We start from the raw sequence: 7673 nt of genomic DNA on the forward strand, positions 1-7673 counted from the left end.
CAGGGACCGAGAACGCATTTGCCTCCAGTTGACTGTGTGTCTTTTAATGCCGTTTATGGAAATCTAAACGTGTTTAAATTTAAATTTAAATTTTATATGGCTCAGTGGATAAAGGAGCTTGCCAAGAACCCTGATGGTCTGAGTTAGAGCCCCAGGACACACGTGGTGGAAGGAGACAACCAAGTTCCAAACATTGTCCGACCTCCAGAGGGATACACATGAATGAATGAATGAATGAATGAATGAATGAATGAATTTCCAAAATTAAGTTTTATGTAGTACATTCCCTCCCCAAAACAATATAGTACCAATAAGGGACGGTGACCAACTCACATTCCAAAGCTATTAGATGTATGACGATATGAGATAATGTAATTCATATGCAATAGGAACGGTTATCAGTGGAGCTGAACCTCAAGGTGACCCACACCTTAGAATTAAGAGGCAAATATTTTAAGGCTGTTGTCAAGGACATGAAGGAAGTCTGCTAGCAATGAATGATTACAAAGAAAACATAAGCAAAGAAATGGATGCATGTCATAGTTAGCCCCAACTGTCCACGTGACGCGACCCTCAAGTCATCTGGAAGAGGGAACCTCAGCTGAAGAATTGTCCAGTTCAGGCTGGCCTGTCACCAGGCCAATGAGGCATCCTATCAACTGTTAGTTGATATGGGAAGGTTCAGCCCGCTGAGGGCAGTGCCATCCACAGGCATCCCGTCTGCGTAAGAAAGGTACTTGAGCACAAAGGAACCAAGCCAGGAAGCAGCATCCCTCCATGGTCTCTGCTTCCGCTCCTGCCTCCGGTTCCTGCCTTGGGCTATTTCCTATTTGAGTTTAAATTGTATGTGTGCTATGAGGCTAGGATCCGATCCCATTTTCTTACAGATTGCCGCTTTTTGTCATTTCTTATCAAATTTGTGTTCTGTCGATGTCATGCTTCTCTATAATGTAATCTGATGACTTTCTCCCCCCACACCCTCTCATCTCCCTTCCATTCCTGTCGTCACCGCCCCCTCCCTTTCCCAGGTCATGATTTCTGATTTTGTGTTGTGACCCGCTTCATTTAACCCGGGTCATTTCTGTGAGCCGTGGATGGGAGCAATCCATGGGAGCCTGGTTGGGTCTTCCTTGGGTAAGCAAGGACTCCCCCTCACCCCGAATCTTTCCCTAGGAAACAGTTCAGCAGCGAGGGGCGGGGCCTCGCAAGCCCCTCCTCCATCCACGCCTGCCTGCCCTTTCTTGTGCTGACCTCCAGGTACCCACAGTGGCTCTGTGTTCTGTATTTCACAGCCGTTCTCCCTAGCATTTGGCTTTTACATTCTTTCCGCCCCCTCTTCTGAAATGTTTCTTGAGTCTTGGCAGGGATGATATAAACGCCTTGTTAGGAATGGATTCTCCTCTGTCATTTATTCTCAGAGAGAGACGCTTTTGCTCCTGTGATTTCTTAATTAGTCTCCCCCGCCCCCACTTACTAAAATGAAATACTGTTTGTTGAATTGTGGTGATGTGTGTGTGTGTGTGTGTGTGTGTACATGTACACGTGTGTGTGCGCACGTGCATGTGTGTGTTCATGTACACATGGAGACAGAACAACTTCAAGCATCATTCCTCAGGAACCATTTACCTGGGACTTTTTTGAGACCAAGTCTGTCACTGCTCTGTAACTCACCAAGTAGGGCAGGCCACATGTCTCTACCTCCCTGGAGCTAAGACCACAAGGGCCAGAGCCACCACCCCTGACTCTTCTGTACAGTTCTAGGGCTTGAACTCGGTGCACAGAGAGCACTCTACCAATCTGTCCATCTCCCAGATCATAACCTATGTGCTTATATCAAAGACCCGTCCAAATAGATAGAATATAGTTCTGATTTCCTCACAATACATTTTTAAGAACTTGAATTCTTTTTTTTTTTTTTTTTTTGCAATTCAACAAAAATCTTGGTGAAGTCGAGAATATTTTGCACATCTCCATATCGTTGGAAGTGTAAGGAACAGCATTTGTTGGAATAATTGGCACAATTCTTCTCTTAACCAAAGCTACCTGTGTTGTATGCTAGTTGACAGTCTCATGCTAGTTCATTTCATTGTCAATATGCTTTGTATGCCGAAAATGTCTTACTTCAAAAAGGTGCAAGATGGGCTGGAGAGATGGCTCAGCCATTAAAGGCTAGGCTCACAACCAAAAAGGTGCAAGATTGGGTGTGGCAATAAATGACTTTAATCCTGGCACTGGGGGTGGGGAGAAGGAGATCTCTGTAAGCTTGAGGTCAGTTACAGATGCTACAAAAAAAATTGAGAAGGCAATTTATGCACATCTAAAATTTTTCAGACAACCCATGAATCTATAAAGAATAAAATAAGTGATGCCTGGAATTCTCCTAGGCAGTAATAACCGTTTCCACCATTTTGGGTGTCTTTAACAGCAGAGCGTTTTCTCATTTTCTGTGTAGTACACAAACATGCACTCAGATCTGCACACGTGCATACTTGATCTACATAGATTTATGTGTACATGCATCTAATGTTTATATCTCAGAAACTTATATGTATCTCACATATACACACACACAGACATACACCCCCAGGTGGGCTGATGCCAATATCGTTTTTTTTAAGAATGGGCTCTTGGGGCTGGGGATTTAGCTCAGTGGTAGAGCGCTTACCTAGGAAGCGCAAGGTCCTGGGTTCAGTCCCCAGCTCCGAAAAAAAGAACCAAAAAAAAAAAAAAAAAAAAGAACGGGCTCTTATGCATCTCGACCACTTTCCCTAGCACACGTTGTCACTTTTACAAAAAGTGTACAGATTCCTTTGCAGGGCTGCAAAGGATTTGCATAACAAATCCATTTTTGTTTGTTTTGAGACAGGTTATCCTGGTGGTCCTGGAACTCACTATGTAGACAGGATGGCATCAAACTCACAGGGATCCTTCTGCCTCTGCCTCTCCAGTGCTGGGATTGAAGGTGTGTACAAGTCCATTATTTAAAAACTTAATTCGTTTTCAGACAGACTCTCATTGTGTTGCCGAGGTTGGTCTCAAACTCGGAACCCCCTTCTTCAACTTCTGGAGGGATGAGATCGCTAGCCTGCCCCATACTTAGCTTTCACTGTTAGAGGGCGTTTTCAACATTCAGTGAAAGCTGAGGTGAACTGGAGACTGCGTTGTCCGTTGCGGTCCAGTTGACCATGTGCTCGCTCTTCTGTCTTTCAGCACCCACGGGAAAATTGATAGAAGGGATTTCTAGAAATCTTCACTTGTTTCCAGAAGCTCTCGTCACAGGACATGGGCTGGAGGAGCAGAAGCAGAAGGTTAGGGCTAAGCAGCCGCCAATTAGGGAATATTTGGTGGCCCAGTGTGCCAGCTTCCTCTGGTCAGCCAGTGACTGCAGGATATTGGGTAGACTGGAGTGTGGTCTGGAGGTTTGGTCAGTCGACTTTTAGTTCATTTTTAAATCATGTGTGCATGTGTGTCTGTGTGTGGGTATGTGCACCTGAGTGTAGATGCCCACAAAGGCCAGAAGAGGGCGCCAGATCCCGAGGAGCTGGAGTCACAAGTGTGACACAAGTGTGAACCACCATGCATGGCTACTGAATGCTCAGCTCAAGTCCTCTGCGAGGGCAGTATATGCTTTTTATCACCGAGCTGTCTCTCAAGGCCCTGGCTTGGTGAGATTTTTGTTTTGGTTTTGGTTTTGTGAGACAGTCTTTCTATGTAGCCCTGGCTGTCCTGAAACTCCCTATATAGACCAGGCTGGCCTCCAACTCAGAGATCCACCTGCCTTCCAAGCCCTGGGATTAAAGGTGTGTGCATCACACCTGACCCCTGGTTTGGTTTTTTAAGGCTAGCTCTCACTATATAGCCCTGGATAGCCTGGAGCTTGCTACGTAGACCAGGCTGGCTTTGACTTTGCTGCGATCGATTTTATGCTTTTGTTTTATGAATGCTGGATGACAGGCGTGTGCCTGGTGTTCCTTGTTAAGTGTGCATGTACACATCTCTCTGCTTCCCATAGCTGTTTACCCACTTTCTATGATCTTCTTGGAATACATACTCGATTTACACGTTTATATTCTCTCCTCAGCTTGGTGTGGTAGTTTCAGACATGTTGGCCTGGTCCTCGGTGCTAAGATGGCCTCCTTCCTGTCTCGCCAAAGCTTCTTCATTCTATTGTTGTTACTTGCTGATCATCTGGGGCTGTTGTCATGTGTGGCAAGGATCAAGAAACCCTTGTTTGCCATGGGCGGACTCAGCACTGAATAGATCACTCCCAGGGCTGGAGAGATGGCTCAGAAGTTAAGAGCATTTGCTGCTCTTCCAGAGGACCTCAGTTTGCCTCACACCACATATAACTCCATCTCCAGAGAATCCAACACTCTTTTCTTGTCTTTGCAGGCATCCTCTCTGCACATGGTTGCACACACATGAGCCCACACAGGCACATATACAGACGTAGACACACAGACATAGACACAAAGACATGCACGGAAGCACACACAGATAAACACACACTCTCTCATACACAGACACGAAGAAAGATACACACACACACACACACACACACACACACACACACACACACACACACGTTCCTTCCCAGGTTAAGAACATGCATGAACTGGGGAGGTAGCTTGGTGGTAGAGTGTTTGCCTAGCATGCACACATTCCTGGTTCAATCCCCAGCAGTGGAAAGATGAAACAAACTCCTTCAAAGGTTTCAACTGGACAGAGCTAGTGAGGCAGTGCCTGAGGACTGTGAGTCCCCATAGTCACACACGAAGCCAGGCCCCATGTCACACAGTCTCAATCCCAATCCTGAGGAGGCAGATCCTTAGGGCTCCCTGGTCAAGCAGCTTAACCAAAAGCCCTAGGTTCCAACCAGTGAGACGTCCTATCTCAGAACAAGGTGGCCAGCTCCTGAGCTGGGCCTCTGTGCCCCACCGCATCCACATGAAGAAACCACACTGCATGCGTCTGCTCCTGACTCTCCCGATGTCCTACAGATTAATTGTCCTCATGTCTGGCCACACCACTCTTCTTATGCTAGCATTATTTAAATTATTGCTGTCCAATTTTTATTCTGCCTCTTCAAATTCTCCACCTCCATTCTTGGTCCCTGGCCTTCTATTAGACTCCAGCGTTTGATGCGCGATTTCCAACCCCACGGTCTTTGGGCAGTTCTGCTGAAACCCACTGAGTTTTTGGTTCTTCAGGATTCACCTCCATTGTCACTTCCTCAGAGAAGCTTCCCATGACCTCCCTGGCTAATTTCTCCGGGGCAGCACACCTCGGTCACCTGACATCCATTCGTGACCTTGCTTACAATCGATTCTGCATTTATTCCTGAGTACCTGATCACATCTCATCTACTGGGCTTCACAGGTTGAGAGGACCATGAGAGTCTTTATTTATTTATTTATTTATTTATTTATTTATTTGGTTCTTTTTTTTCGGAGCTGGGGACCGAACCCAGGGCCTTGCGCTTCCTAGGCAAGCGCTCTACCACTGAGCTAAATCCCCAACTCCGAGAGTCTTTATTGATGTAATCTCAGAGCTGAGGACAGCCAGGTACACCATTGAAGTTTTTTTTGCATAAGTGAAGAAACGAGTTCTGTGTTTATGGTGATCCATGTGTACCTACCCACGTGTGCTCTTGCTTGATTGTGTCTGAGCAGCACTTTCAGTGTGTGTACTCTGGCGGCAACTGTATGTAACACAACAACCTCATAGCAGGAGGCTGGTAGAGATAGACCCGTCTCCACTTCCTGTCAACCTGTGCTGTCCACACCGGGCTGCCCCTTTCCTCTCTGAGTGACAAGGAAGATGGAGGTCTCCAGCTGCCTCTGTTCTGCTGCCCTTGTGCAGTTGTCTGCCAGTTGCGCACGCCGATTACTATGAATGCCACCATCTGGTACGCCACGTGGACATCATAATCTTTTCTTAATTACATTAGCAGCGCAATCAGTTACTGCATTACAAGGCCGGCGATGAGCTTTTAAATCTTGGTAGAAATCATAAATAATTGCGCTAAGTACCAGGCGCCAGATGTGCGCGCCAACTTCGGTTGCACTAGATAAATAGTAACCTTACCAGAGCGTTAGACAGCAGGCGATCCGGCCGGCCACGGGGCCACACCACACCTGGGCTTCCATCAGCCAGGCACACATCCTAAGACAGACCGTGGAAGGAGGCAGAGACCCTGGGAGGATGTCAGTGCCAGGGAGAGAAGCTGGGCCTTAGGGCCAGAGCCAGACTGGACAAGGAAGAAATGTTGAGAAGGACAAAGAGAGGGAGAGGGAGAGGAGAGAGAAAGGGAGAGAGAGAGAGAGAGACACGCACACAGAAGCAGAAAGAGAGAAAGAGAAAAAGAAAGACAGAGAGAGAGAGAGAGAGACAGAGACAGAGACAGAGAGAGACAGAAAGAGAGACAGAGAGAGACAGAGAGAGAATGGGAGGAAGGAAGAGGAATGGCAACAGGGAGCATTGAATGGGAGAAAGCATGAGTGTGGGGAGGGGCACAGGAAAACAGTGAGCCTCAGAAATCCTGGAGGAATAGGAGGCTGGGGAGACACAGAGAAGCCTTGTTTCAGCTGAACCTCTGGCAAGCAGCTGGCAGGGACCCCAGCACAGCTCAACTAAGGGTAAGACCCATGTGACCAGAGAGTGGGTGGGGAAGCTGTGGTCAGGCCCAGTGGGCTTCCAATAGAAGGGTTCTTTTCTTTTCTCTCCTTGAGTCTAAGAGGGAGGGAGGGAGGCATCATGGCGGGCCCAGAAGCAGCAAAAGGTCATGGTAGAAGCTTCTGTTAGAGGAGGCCCAGGGCTGCGGAGTGTTTTGAGGAGTGTGTGTGTGTGTGTGTGTGTGTGTGTGTGTGTGTGTGTGTGTGCATTTGAGACAATCTGATCAGTCACAGTCATGAGGCAGGCTAAGTGCAAGCCAAAGGAGCAGGGTGTGGCTCCAGGGGATAAGAATGGCATATAGAGAAGACAGAGAGAGAGAGAGAGAGAGAGAGAGAGAGAGAGAGAGAGAGAGAGAGAGAGAGAGAGACGCAGACGCAGATTCGGATAGATGGAGATGGAGACAGAGACAAAGATAAAGAGAGATATATGATAGATGGATGGATAGATAGACAGACAGACAGACAGACAGGCAGATAGACAGACAGACAGCTGCAAGCACAGGCATGACTCAGGTAAAGAAAGCGAAGGGGAGAAGACGTGTAGAAGTTCAGGTAAGTGGCAGATTGAAGGTGTTACTTATCACTTGTGACATGTCACCCAAATGGACCTTAACAGAACTTGAACATTTTAAGCCCCAGGATGAAGAGAACAGGAGAGGAGACTCGATGAACCAGGTGTTAACTGAATACTGGAAGCAGGTTCTTTTTTTCTTTTCTTTTTTTTTTTGGAGCTGGGGACCGAACCCAGGACCTTGCGCTTCCTAGGTAAGCGCTCTACCACTGAGCCAAATCCCCAACCCCTGGAAGCAGGTTCTTGATGGCACCTGGATGGCAGGGCAAACAAAGCTGGGTCCTCAGCCTGTACAGGGAAAGCATCCAGGCCCATGCAGCTGGGAGAGGCCCAGGAAGGGGCTGGGTATGACCACGGGGGTAGAGGGAGTAGCAGGGGAGACAGAGACAGCTTTCTACAGCCAGGGATCATCCACACTTTCTACCAAG

General features: G+C 47.5%; 1 long non-coding RNA gene across 1 annotated transcript; it reads right to left on the reverse strand.

The window, feature by feature from the left end:
* Positions 1-251: 251 nt before the first annotated feature.
* Positions 252-6509, reverse strand: LOC120101526 (uncharacterized). Its single transcript, XR_015683486.1, has 2 exons — positions 6088-6509; positions 252-3287 (listed from the first exon to the last, which is right to left on the reverse strand). It is a non-coding gene; the product is annotated as an uncharacterized LOC120101526 (long non-coding RNA).
* Positions 6510-7673: the final 1164 nt, after the last annotated feature.

The sequence above is a fragment of the Rattus norvegicus genome, chromosome 3, assembly GCF_021556685.1.
Source record: "Rattus norvegicus strain SHRSP/BbbUtx chromosome 3, alternate assembly SHRSP_T2T, whole genome shotgun sequence".
Taxonomy (NCBI): domain Eukaryota; kingdom Metazoa; phylum Chordata; class Mammalia; order Rodentia; family Muridae; genus Rattus; species Rattus norvegicus.